Source organism: Choristoneura fumiferana, chromosome 8 (assembly GCF_025370935.1).
Source record: "Choristoneura fumiferana chromosome 8, NRCan_CFum_1, whole genome shotgun sequence".
Taxonomy (NCBI): domain Eukaryota; kingdom Metazoa; phylum Arthropoda; class Insecta; order Lepidoptera; family Tortricidae; genus Choristoneura; species Choristoneura fumiferana.
The window spans coordinates 4678060-4691387 of record NC_133479.1 but is presented as its reverse complement, the minus strand read 5'-3'; the positions used below and the strand labels follow the sequence as shown (position 1 = coordinate 4691387).

The window sequence follows — 13328 nt, the reverse complement described above, 5'->3', positions numbered from 1 at the left end:
TTTACTCCAATTATCACATATAAAATTTTATTGAGGATGCGACAGAATTAACCGTCCCGTGGCAAATTGTCACAAAACACGAGTTCGGACGTGTCGGTAACGAGTATTAAATTAAGTTTCATTAAAAATTGTACACATACAAAAATTCAGAGGTGCGGACCGGGGTTAGAACCCATGATCCTCTGCTCGAGAGGCTATAGGTCAAACCACTCTGCCACCACGACTTTTTTCAAGAATTAATCATGTAAAAAGAAAATAACATATTTCAGTTATTTGAACTTTCAAATGAATATTTACCAACCAGTTTCCGGTAACTTAGATCAAACAAAATAAAACTCAAGTATATTTTACTTGTAAGGTAATAAAAAAACGATATAACTTGAAATATAGCGTTAATCCCGATAATAAAACGCTATAAACTAGATTAAGCTAAACTTGAGCATTTTATAGCTAACTTACAAGCTGCGGAACCATAAAGTTAAATCTACGATTTAATAATTAATCCTGGGTCCGCCGTTACTTTTAAGTGGTTTACTTTTCTATTTAAATACAGGTTGTGTTCCGGTCTCACGACAACCGGGGTAATATAGCTTGACTATGGTATAAGCTCCAGTTTTAGGGTTCCGTGGCCATGATGGGTACAAAGGAACCTTTGTTTGATCATGTCTATCTGTCCACAGGCATTTAAGTCGGAAACTGCAAAAGCTTTTTTAGTGTTCTAGTCGATATCGAAAATACAAACTGAGACATGGATGCACTGAAAAACCAGAAAAAGAAACCAGCGCTGGGAATCGAACCCAGGTCCTCAGCAATCCGTGCTGCGTGCTATAACCCCTACACCACCGTTGGACAGGAGTTTAGACACGAATTTTTCCTATGCACACATATCTCATGTTGCTTTTTTTTTGCACTAAGCTAATTAAGCAGAAGCACTAGCGACATCTATGTTTCGCTCTCATCGGGTGACGTTACATTCTTTTGGAACTAACCGCTCACCCAGACAAGAGGTGTCGCTAGTAAGCAATCAAATTATGTTTTTTTTTTGGTGTCTTTTTGTATTAGCGGTGGTGTAGGGGTTATATAATCATAATGTTCTAGTCGAATTAATGATAATCATTTTCCATCAGATGACCCGCATGCTCATTCCGCTTGTTCATTGACGAACGAGTAGCCAAGTGGTTAGAGAACCTGACTACGAAGCTTGAGGTCCCGGGTTCGATTCCCGGCTGGGGCAGATATTTGTATGAATAATACGAATGTTTGTTCGCGGGTCTTGGATGTTTAATATGTATTTAAGTATGCTGAATAAAAGTCACGACTTTATCAAAAAGATCTGCACTTACGGTACCCTAAATGAGTGTTTAAGTATGTAGGTATTTATCTTTATAAGTATGTTTATCCGTTGCCTAGTATTCATAATATAATACAAGTTTTGCTAGTTTGGGACTAGGTCAATTGGTGTCAAGTGTCCCATGATATTTATTTATTTTATGTCTTTGTCTCCCTCTCATAATAAAAAAGATTTTTCTTTTGGAGGTACAATAAATGTTGACTTACATGCAACACAGGTTTTTTTAAATCGTAGGAACTATACGCCAACGTTTAATGTATATGTCGTCGGCCGATCGTAAATCCGCCAGATCACGAAATTCCTAGGCATATCGTGAAATGTCGCCATTCCATGAATTGGCTAAGGGATATCCGCCATATCGTTCAAAACTCACCGTTTAACAATTTGCCTAGTGAACGTTTAGGCAGATCATGAAATTCCTAGGCATATCATGAAACGCCGCCATTTCATAAGTGCTTGTTATAGCCTAAATTGAATAAAGATATTTTGACTTTTCATGATTTGGCCAGTGTAGTTAGATCATGAAATTCCTAGGCATATCATGTAACGCCGCCATATCGGTTCTGGCACTTCACCGGCCGCTGCCGCGGCACGCTCGCTTCGCTCGCTCGGGTCGAGCGTTGTGGTCACAATTCATACTAACCACTCCTTGCTCCGCTCGTCGTAAGTACCTAAATTTTTAATTTTTTCGGCATATCGCGATGTGCCCGGTATATCTGATTGTTTCTCATGCACATCGTGATATGCCTGCCCAACGTTTAGGCGTATCATGAAATTGCGTAATTTTTCTTAAATTGGTCTGTTCGAATATTTAAACCAGCCAAAGTTCAAAAATCGGAATCAAACGCCGATAAAAAAAAAACGCTCCAATATAGCAATATTCAAACAGAGACATAGAAATATTCGTCATAGGCATGCAAATTAAAAGTTTTAATCAAAGAACGTTTTCAAACTTCGAACCCCGTTCGGCCAGTACACAATGTAATTTACATGAGAATAGTAACAGCTGTGGCCGGCCATCTGTGGGACTATGTATACCAGCTTTAGCAACAAAGACGTACAACTTTGTTTAAAAATACTAGCTTATGTGTAGTTACGTTGTTATTACCCCGGGGCTTGGTAATTGATAATAATATTTGCTAAAAATTACATCGACGTTTCGACCGAGTTGTAGTAGCCGTAAACACGTGTAGTCTGAAGTACAGGGTATTTTTCAAAGTACCCCCACTTGATTTTGATTTTTTACCGGCACCTTATCACTTCGATACACGACACTCACATTTGACTTTTTCGAAGATACATCTCGAACACTCATAATTGGATATCTTAAGTTTTCTGGGACGGTGCATATTATATTTTTTATCGATAGTAGAATTATAATGTAACTCACTCCTGTAGACAGATTTTTTTTGTTACTTTCCATTTTTTATGTAATTATTTCGGCAAACCAGACGTTTGGTGAGATTAACAGGTTTTGTGCCTTGGTCTGTTTGATAAAAATTAAAAAGGTCGTATCGAGGTCGAGCTTGCTGTCAGTTGTCAAATGTCGCCGTACATATTTTTACAAAAAAAAGGAAAGTGAAAAAAAAAACAATCTACAGGAGTGAGCTACACTATAAGTATCGAGAAAAATATAATATAGACCATCCTAGAAAACGAAAGGTACCCAATTGCTTATAACTAGTTTTAAAAATGTTTGTCCTTCTTTGTATAAATAAATATCAATCGCTTCACGTAGCATTCTGATTTTGAAATTGTGGAGCTCTGTCTAATAATTTGGTCCGGACTCCAACAAACGTTTGGATGTTGAGTGAAAATCGTGAAAGTCTAAAACAGATTATTTCGTTATTTCCAAATAAAACTTTAAAAAAAATCCCATTCCAAAAGGCTTTGATTTCTGCCATAATTTAATAAGCATCTTAAAATTCTATGAAACAATAACTTTGTCTGCACGCTATATTTCTAACTCAGCTGTTTCTAAGCCGTTTTTGAAAGCGTTAATTCTGAAATAAAATACGTAATCTTTACAACTAATGTTCATTGTTTGATATTGAGTTTTTTTTACCCAGACTTAATTAACACAAGAGTATCGTTAAGTAAAGATAAAGATAACATCGTCGAGTTATAAAATATATCTGAAGATAGCCCTTATCCTTGAGTAAACCAATAAAATAGTGAAGATAACGCTTTTTTCTGTTGATTGCGCTATTGTTAAGCCAAGCATTAAAAAAAAAACAATTACACGACTTTTAATTTCGAATAAAGAACGTCTCAACTAATAATAAAAAGCGCTGTGGCGTAATGTGTTAAGTCAGGTTTTATACAAATACGTAAGAAAAAAAGAACATAAAACTCTGTTTCATTATAGTTAACAAATACAAATAAATAATTAAACAGATTTTTCATACCAAAATTATGAATATTAGGTATAAATATTTACAACGCATACATTTTTGGTAACAGCTTGTTTACCAAGTACCTATGTTTCTTAAATACTAAACTCTTCAAATTATACACACATGATACAAAAACAAGCATGTTTGTATCATAAACAATAATAATGACATCCGCTGGATGACTTGCGGATTGCGGAGACATAGCAAAAACCTGGCACACTCATTTGCCTACTTTTTGCTCTGTTACTGTTAGAATATTACATTTCAATTTAGCCATTGGGTGAGAAAATCAATAATCATCTTGTAGTGATATCTGTACTGTCGCGTAATTTAATTTTAAATAGGAAACATTAAATTTATAGTGCTACAGATAAAGCCCTATAAAGATCTGACTGTTTTTTTATGTTAATCTGAAATTGTTCCTAAGTCATTGAACGTGCAACTTAATTTCAGTAAGATTGTTGAAAGGTTGTCTTTTACTCTTGCAACATACATCACGTGATTTGAAACGTTTCTAGTCTAAAATACAATAACTGTGCCGACTACCTGTTTATGAAACACGTAACCCTCCTTCGGGCAGCCGGATAAAAATAAAAGGGTAAAAAGGATCTCATCTCACCAATAAGGACTTTTTAAAATCCATAGTCACTAAAATGATACAAGTACAGAAGTCATGACTCAAAATAAAATAAAAGAAAAATTACAAAAATTGCCCTAACGAAGCCGGGTAAGTGCAAAATTGTGGAAACCGCAGCCCTTCGCATTGTAATTGCATAATTATATGGTCCCGTCGTAAAATGGTATAACTCACATATTAATACTTCTAGAGTTACGTCCTTTTGACTTCGGACAAGGAATCACGATGAGAATGAGGGCTATCGCGTATGAATTCACCGCTAGAGGCGCTAGTGTAGCGTGAGGTCTCTGAAATGTCAAATCTCATAGTTTTTGGGTTAGCTACGCGGGTTTATTTATAATTAGAATAATTTTGTGAATATTTTGCATTACCTGAAATTAATTATGGCAAATATCTGTGTTATGATTATGAGACAGTTTTGTCTTTCGGAAAGTTTTGTCCTCCATTTTTTCCGAATAAAACGGGACTACGCAACACTGTAGTTGCTCGATATTTTTATGGAACAGCTTTAAGGTGTATTAAATATGATTTTAATCTAAACTTTGTTTTCACGCCCGTAATAACAGACTTTGAACGCCACACTTAAAAACCTCACGCAACAGTGGCGCCATCTAGAAAGACAAAAAACGATCTAGCCCTCATTGAGTGTGGAAATAATAATGCCAATTTGTGGATCGATGAGTCGGGCTATAAGTCCGCGGGAGCGCATTACAATGACCGCAGATTTATTAGTTTTTGTTTATTAAAAATAAAATAATGTTTTGATTCCATTTTCAAAAGTGTCGCACCTATACCTATATGGCCACTGCAATGAGTATGCTCCAATAACGCTTTGAGATTACATTGAAACCAAAATACAACTTACTCACTTATTTTTATTATGTCAGCATGAGCATATTTATCCATTTTATATAAGCTGGCGGCAGATGTCATAAAACATAAGTAAACTACTTATAATCACTTAGTCGATTGCATGCGAAGCAACATATAAATATGCAAATAATAGAGGTGACGTGTGCATCCTCACGTTCTATTATTAAGTTTAAGTTTACCTTGAAGCAACTCGTATGTATGGTGCACGCCAGGAAAATTCAGTTCGTTGACTCCAACATAGTTTGTGGAACAAAAAAAAACTATCTTCGTTAAAACTGTCTCAACTGAATTAGAAATCGATCTATTCCGTTTTTTACACGGAAACAGATGACGTATCAATTGAAGTCCAAATGAATAAGAAAATTACCCGCTGCGTTTTATAATTGAAGTCATCATTCTTCCCACTCGGTTTAGTGCAACAAATAAAAAGTAAAATAAATTGTGTTTGCGGTCATTGTGGAGCCGCTGCAACGACATCAAAATTATACAGATTTAGGATAAAGTCACGTAATTACATAATTCCACACTCCGACTTTTTCTGTTATAACAGAAACGGAAACGTTCGTAATTTAAACATTACCGCTAAGTGCATTTAAATTAAACGTCATTTTCCTACCGGCCAGCATTTAAAAATTCGAAGCTGGCCAGTTTGAAATTCGAATTCCCTAATCCGAATTTACGGGTGCCTTCTAATTTGGAATACCGAACCGTGAATTGGAATATTTTAAGGATCACTCTCACATAAATTTATCCATGCGTAGTATGGGAACTGAGCTAAACAAAAGGATAAATCTTAATAAATGATCACGTACGGTAGGGGCGCAAGACATTTGAATCTCATAACCCTTTTAATGCAACACCTGGCAGTTGCGACCAGAGTCAAAAATTTCTTTTTATCGCATTAGCATAATATTTATAATATTGACAATGGGATGGTTTATTCAAAGTAGCTTAGGATCTCTGTCGGTGTTTAATGTACGGTAGCAGAGTATTGTTGTGGAGATAGGGAGGCACAATGGGCTGTGTGATAGTGGTTTGTAAGACGCTTGTTAAGGGGATCAAGTAGTTACATCGGCTGTCATTTTCTTACAATGTTAATCATAAATCAAAGTTAAAAAGCATTGCAAAAGTAATATCAAGAAGAAATCTTAAATTCAACGGTTTGTTATGGACTTTAACGTCTATAGATATTTAACTTTTAAAATGTTTGTTAAAAATTTGCCTAATGTCATTTGTAGCTTTCATCCTTTAAGTACCTTTTTTTGTAAAAGTTTAGGAATATTAGAATTTTAAATTTAATCGCAATGCTGTAACATTGAAATCACGATGAAGTAAAAAAAAATCGTAAACCCTGTTGTACGCACACTGCATTAAAACATGACGCTAAACAAACACGTTTTAAACTCAAATACATTTTGCTTGAAAACTCGATTCAACGAAATAGGTCACACCACACCACACGTGCACAAAAAAAAACAATCCCAACGCATCTCGAACCTATTACGTAATAAAATCCAAAGTATCCGTTGCACTTTCGAAATCCGAAAAAACACAATAGACCTTTGTCTAGAAACCGTCAAATGATACGCATTAGTTTTTTGTGTTATGAATACGCTTAACAGGAAGGATGTGAAAGTGGGGTCTCGAAGACACCATACGGCAGGGGAAGGGTTGAACGCTTTAAGGAATGAATTATGGACGCTTTTTTTCGTGCGGCTTATAATTTTGTTCTGTCTTTACCACGATGGGAAATAGTTTAATGGGTAAAGCAATTTATTATAATAAATAAAATGGTTTATATTAGTGGAGTGTCCTTTGAAGCTGAAAGTAGGAAGGAGTTTATTTTAAAACAAAAAAAAATGTGCTGGACACAGAACGAGGAATAGAAAATATAAATATTAAAAAAGTACCTTCTTGATTAATTTAATCTTTGTATGCTTAAAAAGCAGGAACGTCATAATTTATTGTAAGTTTGTATTGTATTGTATTGTAAAACTCTTTATTGTACACAAAAACACATGAAAATAACAGAAGACAGGATAATAAGATATAAATATTTATTATTTCAAGTGAGCCTGTAATGAAGTTAATTTCTTTAAAATAGAATAAATGGGATACAAAAAAGTTATTGAATATATGTGTATTAAAATGAACATAAATAAGTTAGTGCATAAAAACGTCAATTATTTTTCAATGAAAATAATAAGTCACATTTGACAGTAAACATAATTTCATGGCACTTTAATTAGCTAATTAGTTATATCCATAAAATCCGTGGATATACTTTTGTCGATTGGTAAACATAAAATTAATCTAAATCTTCAGCTAATATTAAATGTATGAGATATAGAAAAGGTCAAGTGTGTACGTGCTTTGATCCATCGCTCATTGATAAGATTAGCTTTCTCCTTCATATGTTTCGATAGTAATGGTAGGTAGGTACTTAAACATATTTAGGGGCTGTTTCACCATCCACTGATTAGCGTTAACCGACGGTTAAATGTGATGCCGTCTCCGTCTATTCAAACAAAACAAATAGAGACGGCATCACACCTAACCGCCAGTTAACACTAATCAATGGATGGTGAAACAGCCCCTTAGGGTATGGCGTAAGAAGTGAAATTGGACGGCAAAGGTATTTGCATATCGCGTTTATAAGAATTATTTTATATCATTGACAGATATAGGGTTAAGCAATTCGAAATATTGTTCTTTGTTTTTCAAGATTGTAATAAGCATAGACGGTACTGTTTGTGAATATATAAAACTAATTTCGTTTGTGTTTCCATTTTGATCCAGGGTCGGTGTCATTATTTTGGCATAATTTTTGTCATAATTTGAACGCATATATGCGTTTGAGCCACCTGACAAAGTTTTCAACAGCCAGCAATGGACGTGTTAGGGGCCCGTTAACAAAAATATATTTTTTTAGTATCACGTTTTATAGGTACCTAATTTAAATTGTTTCTTTAAAAAATGTATATTTGAAACTAAAAAAAATATAATCCAAAAGCCAAAAAAGAAATAAAAAAAGCCGTGGTGGTCGCGTGGTTTGACCCATGGCCTCTCAAACAGAGGATCGTGGGTTCAAACCCCGGCTCGCAACCTATGAGTTTTTCGAAACTCATGTGCGAAATTACTTTTGAAATTTACCACGTGCAAATTTGTCACCGTAAAGTGAAGGAAAACATCGTGAGGAATCCTGCACAAACCTGCGAAGCACCTGTGTGTGAAGTTCCCAATCCGCACTGGGCCCGCGTGTGAACTACGGCCCAAGCCCTCTCATTCTGAGAGGAGGCCTGTAGCAGCAGTGGGACGTATATAGGCAGGGATGATTCGAAACTAAAATATTTTTAAAGTGGCGGTTTTAGTTTCAATGTTACTTTTTTTCTATATAAACAAAAACATGTCGACCCCGTTGGTAATACGTTGAAGGCACTCGCCTAAACCGCGACCGATAGGGGTCGCTTTATATCGGCCTTGCTTTGACTAGCATATTTAATGAAAATACGTAGCTTCGATAAAGGCCGGCAAACATACAAAAATTGACGAGGATTTGAACCCACGTCGACAGAGATAGCGAGTAAGTCGTTGACCACTGAGCCACGTACGACGATCCTGTACTTGGCGAAAATATGGATTGGGTCAGTTCGAGTTTTATGACGTCATAAGATTTTGCTTTTATACTAAAGTGTGGTATCACCGTATCACATGGTATTTTTGTTTCAAAAGCAACACACGCATACATAAGCCGCAACCCTTCACACATACATATACTACACACACACACTATCCTTCGTGTTATCTATTTGTATGTTACATAATAATTTTGTTGTGTCTTGTGTTGTGTGTGAATGTAACTATGTATGTATTTTCTTTTCTTTTCTTTTTTTCTTTTCTTTCTAATATATGTACATTCTAATCATCTTCTTGAATGGGACAAATATACCTTACTTGAAATTTTCAACCCAATAATAACTTAGCCAACGGAAAAGTTCTCGACTTTCTCATTTTAAAGTTCAATATCACAAAAACGGCTGAACATATTTTCATCAAATATAGCTAAGTAAGAACCACTGCAATGGAAATTCGCTTTCACGTAAGAAAACCGCATCGGAATTAGTAAATCCGGTTGAGAACTACAATGCCACAGACAGACGAACATTGTCACACTTATAACACCCCTTTTTTGTGTCGGGCTTAAAAAATATAATAAATATAAAAAACAAGACTTCTGTTGTAATTTATAAAGTAGTGGTATCAAATCTGCCAAGTTAACTTAACTGACTGTTACGGGCATCATTCCCACCAAAAATATTTCATGTAGATTCAATGTAAAGAAAAGAACTTAGCCGTTTCATGACATGAGAGTTCATGGGAATGCCTGCAACTGCGCGGGAGTGGAATCGTTCCCCAAGAATATGTCTGCGACCAAATAACCTCGCCTTAATGGTATATTTAAGTTCATATGACGTAATTAACATACATAAAACTTTAAGTATTTGTATCTTTACGATACTTAAACAAGGCAGTAACAGAAGATGTAATAGCGTAGCGGTTATATGCAATTTCAATGAAGAAGCAAATACGTAGGTTTATCACATCTTTTTATGTAAATTAAACTCTTATTGTGCTTTTACTTCACATCAATTGTTTTCAATGACTGGGTCTTCAATGGGTGATTAATCAGCATAAATGTCAGCATAATTATCAACATGTGTATGTTTTTAATCAAGATAACTACAATTTATAATGGATACTTACATTGTCTAATGAGACGCCATGTTTCTGTAACAATAGAATATAATATTATAATATTTGTTTTACATAAATATTATACTTATACAATAAGTAAATACGTATAAGATCACAGTGACAATAAGTCATAATTCTAGGCACTTAAAGTGACAATAAGTCATACTTTAGGCACTTAAAAAAAAAGTAAAAGTCAAATATTGTGCTCATATTTAGTACTTAAACTAAAATTTTGACTTATATCACTATTCCATACGGCATAATTTTATTTTGTTATATTTATGTTACCTACGTAAAGTAATGCGAAAGTTACTAAGGCGTGTGTGTGTCATTGCTCTTTCACGGTACGCTAACACGTCGACTGGACGGATTTGGATAAAATTTGGCATTTAGGCTACTTTTAACATGGATATTACAACGGCTTAGAGACATAAATTAGGTATGTACGAGTACTTCTGATACAACACTAATGAAATCTACGATAATAGTTTTCGGTATTCCCACAGGGTTTTTTACGAAATCCAGGAATTCAATTCAATTTCATTCAATTCTAGATGTAATGATTTACGCGTGCAAAGCCGCGGGAAAGGCTAGATAGCAATTAGACTAACCCCCTGTTGCACCATTAATTGATTAATTTTATGTGAGAGATATTTGTGATGACGTCTCTATTTGTTTTGTCCGAATAGACGGAGACGGCATCACATTAAAATTTATCTGTGAAATAAAATTTATCAACGAGTGGTGAAATAGGTTCTAAACTTTCTTCTTGATTAAATGCACGAATCAAGGAACCGTTGAGGACCATTCGTATTATGAGCCATTTTTCTGACATGGCTGATAATAACGAGATATAGACGTGTCGAATTATCTTTTTGACGTTATCAAAGGAACGTTAATGCGAACCGACGTCCCGTACAACGCAACATTGTTTTAAAATTGAGGATATCGGGTTGCTAAACTGGACTTCGTAGAACGGAACGCAATATCGTAGGAATAGCGTAAAATGATACTGCATTTCATTTCGCTAAGAATCCTTAGAGCTGGCTGGAAAGTTTTGAATTTGGAATGCAATGCAGAAAGAAGAATTCCAATTTTAAAACCGACTTGGCGTAAATAAATTTAGTTTGAATTTAGAACTTTTTTACGATCGCATTTTTCTACTGTTGCGGCTTTCTAAATAGCGTTCTTTTTTTACCGTCATTAAATATCAATACAAAATGATTATTGTACTTATAAAAAGGCACTCAAAAAACCGAAAAGAAGTTAACTGGCTGCAAAAAAACACAAAAGCGTAGCATTGGAAAAAAGTGCTTTATAAACTGTCAAATGAAAAAAACGCCCTTGCAAAACATCTTCGGAATTGAATTACAAGTTTGTAGTAAGTAGCACTCGGATGGTGAGCATTGTCATAGGTTCTATGCCCATTGTACCGTAGACATAAATGAATTGCTCTATGGTTTACGGCGGTATGTTTTGACAGTTAATAGAATTAACTTCGAGATATATTTATTGTTTGACTACTGAAATTGTTTTTTTTTTATATAGTGGAATAAGATTTTGTCAGTTGTGATGCTACTCGATATTTGGTTGCCATTGGTCAAGTATCCTATCGATAAAAAAAGTTTCAAGCGATTCTAAAATTTTTATTCATTCCCCATTCTTGTAAGAAAAAGTTTTTAAGTTTCACTTTTTGAATAGTACCTACATATAACAAGTAGGTATCGCTCAAAATTGCCAGGCTATATAACTTAAAAATTAATTTGCATAACTACGAGCATTTTACACACTACATTTTGTATCAAGATCAAGATGACTTTTTCAACTTTGTATTGATGGTATTATTCCTGTAAAGACAAATTTTGAAGAATGCCGAGCGGTATAAGTTTTTGTTCAAATCTTTTTTTGCTGATTCTCCTTTTTGACTGTAATTTTGCCTAATTGCATTGCCATTCAATTTATATGTTCATAGCTAATTTCCAGACAATTTGATCATTGGTAGTGTATTGTACGATATTTTTTTAGCAAAAGTATTCACGGACATTAATGACAAACATTGCAATAAGTTATGACTAAATAAAAGTCTAAACGACTAAATAAAAGGTAAAAAAATGCAGTATAATTAATTGACTTAAATCTTCAAGATTCTTTTTAAACTGCAATCTTGCCACTAAAATGATAATCGAATTCGTACAAAAGCATCCTAAATTAGTTCTGAGTGTCATGACCATCTCTGTACCGTTCCATAGACAATAAATATTTTATTTCATTTCAACACCGCATCTTTGTTTAATTAACTGTCAAAACTGACATCTAACCTTTTTGGAAATAAATTGTTTGTCTACGATAATAGAATTCTTGATAAGATTGAGGTCAATCAATGCTTTGTTAATGTTTTAACATTCACAGTTCACAGCTGAATAAAGAAAACAAATTATTCTAAAATTATAATTGATTTCAACGTTATTATTTAATCTGTAAGGTTTTTTTTACATAATAAATAATAAATAAAACATCATCATGCCAGCCTATACACGTCCTCCTGCTGGGAGTTCACACGTGGGCCCAGTGCGGATCGGGAACTTCACATACCATTAAATTACTTCGCAGGTCTGTGCAGGTTTCCTCACGAAGCTTACCTTCACCATGGTAAATTTCAAATATAATTGCGCACATGAATAGCCGTGGTGGTAGACCTATGGACTCTCAAGCAGAGGATCGTAGGTTCAAAACCGGGCTTGCACCTCTGAGTTTTTCGCACTCCCAGATCAACATCAAATCAAGTCGAAATAATGTATTGCTTTAATTTAGACTTAATTCAATTTCGGGAACAGATCAGCTCTACATTAAACTCTATATTAAAATGGTGCATCATTAGTTGACCTGGGAATATGAATTCGTAAGTTCCAAAGAAAAATATTAATTAAGTGTTTACCCGCAGTTTGAATTGAAATTACGGGATTTTACTAAATTCCCGCGGGAATTCCCAATAATTACAGCGTGGTCATTATTGACGTTGCTTTATATTAATTCTGACTAATTTCATGACTAAATATACGCAGCTAATGAGATTTCGCGATTTTATCCCGATCCCGTGAGAATATCGGGATAAAAAGTAGCCTATGTGTTATGCCAAAGGTCCAGCTACCTACATACCAAATTTCATCTAATTCCGTCCAGCCGTTTTAGCGTAAAGGAGTTACAAACATACACACACACACACACACACACACACAAAAGATTTCTATCAACAGTACTAGTTGTATGGAAAAGTGGATACATAATTTAGGGCACCAACGTCAATGGGATATAAGAT

At 34.7% G+C, this 13328-nt stretch overlaps 1 long non-coding RNA gene across 1 annotated transcript in view; it reads right to left on the bottom strand.

Moving 5' to 3' along the window:
- LOC141430173 (uncharacterized) overlaps positions 1–13328 on the bottom strand; it is a 28921-nt gene that overhangs the window by 4186 nt on the left and 11407 nt on the right. The window contains exon 2 of the long non-coding RNA XR_012451620.1: positions 10022–10045. This is a non-coding gene — a long non-coding RNA (uncharacterized lncRNA). The remainder of the gene's footprint in view (positions 1–10021; positions 10046–13328) is intronic.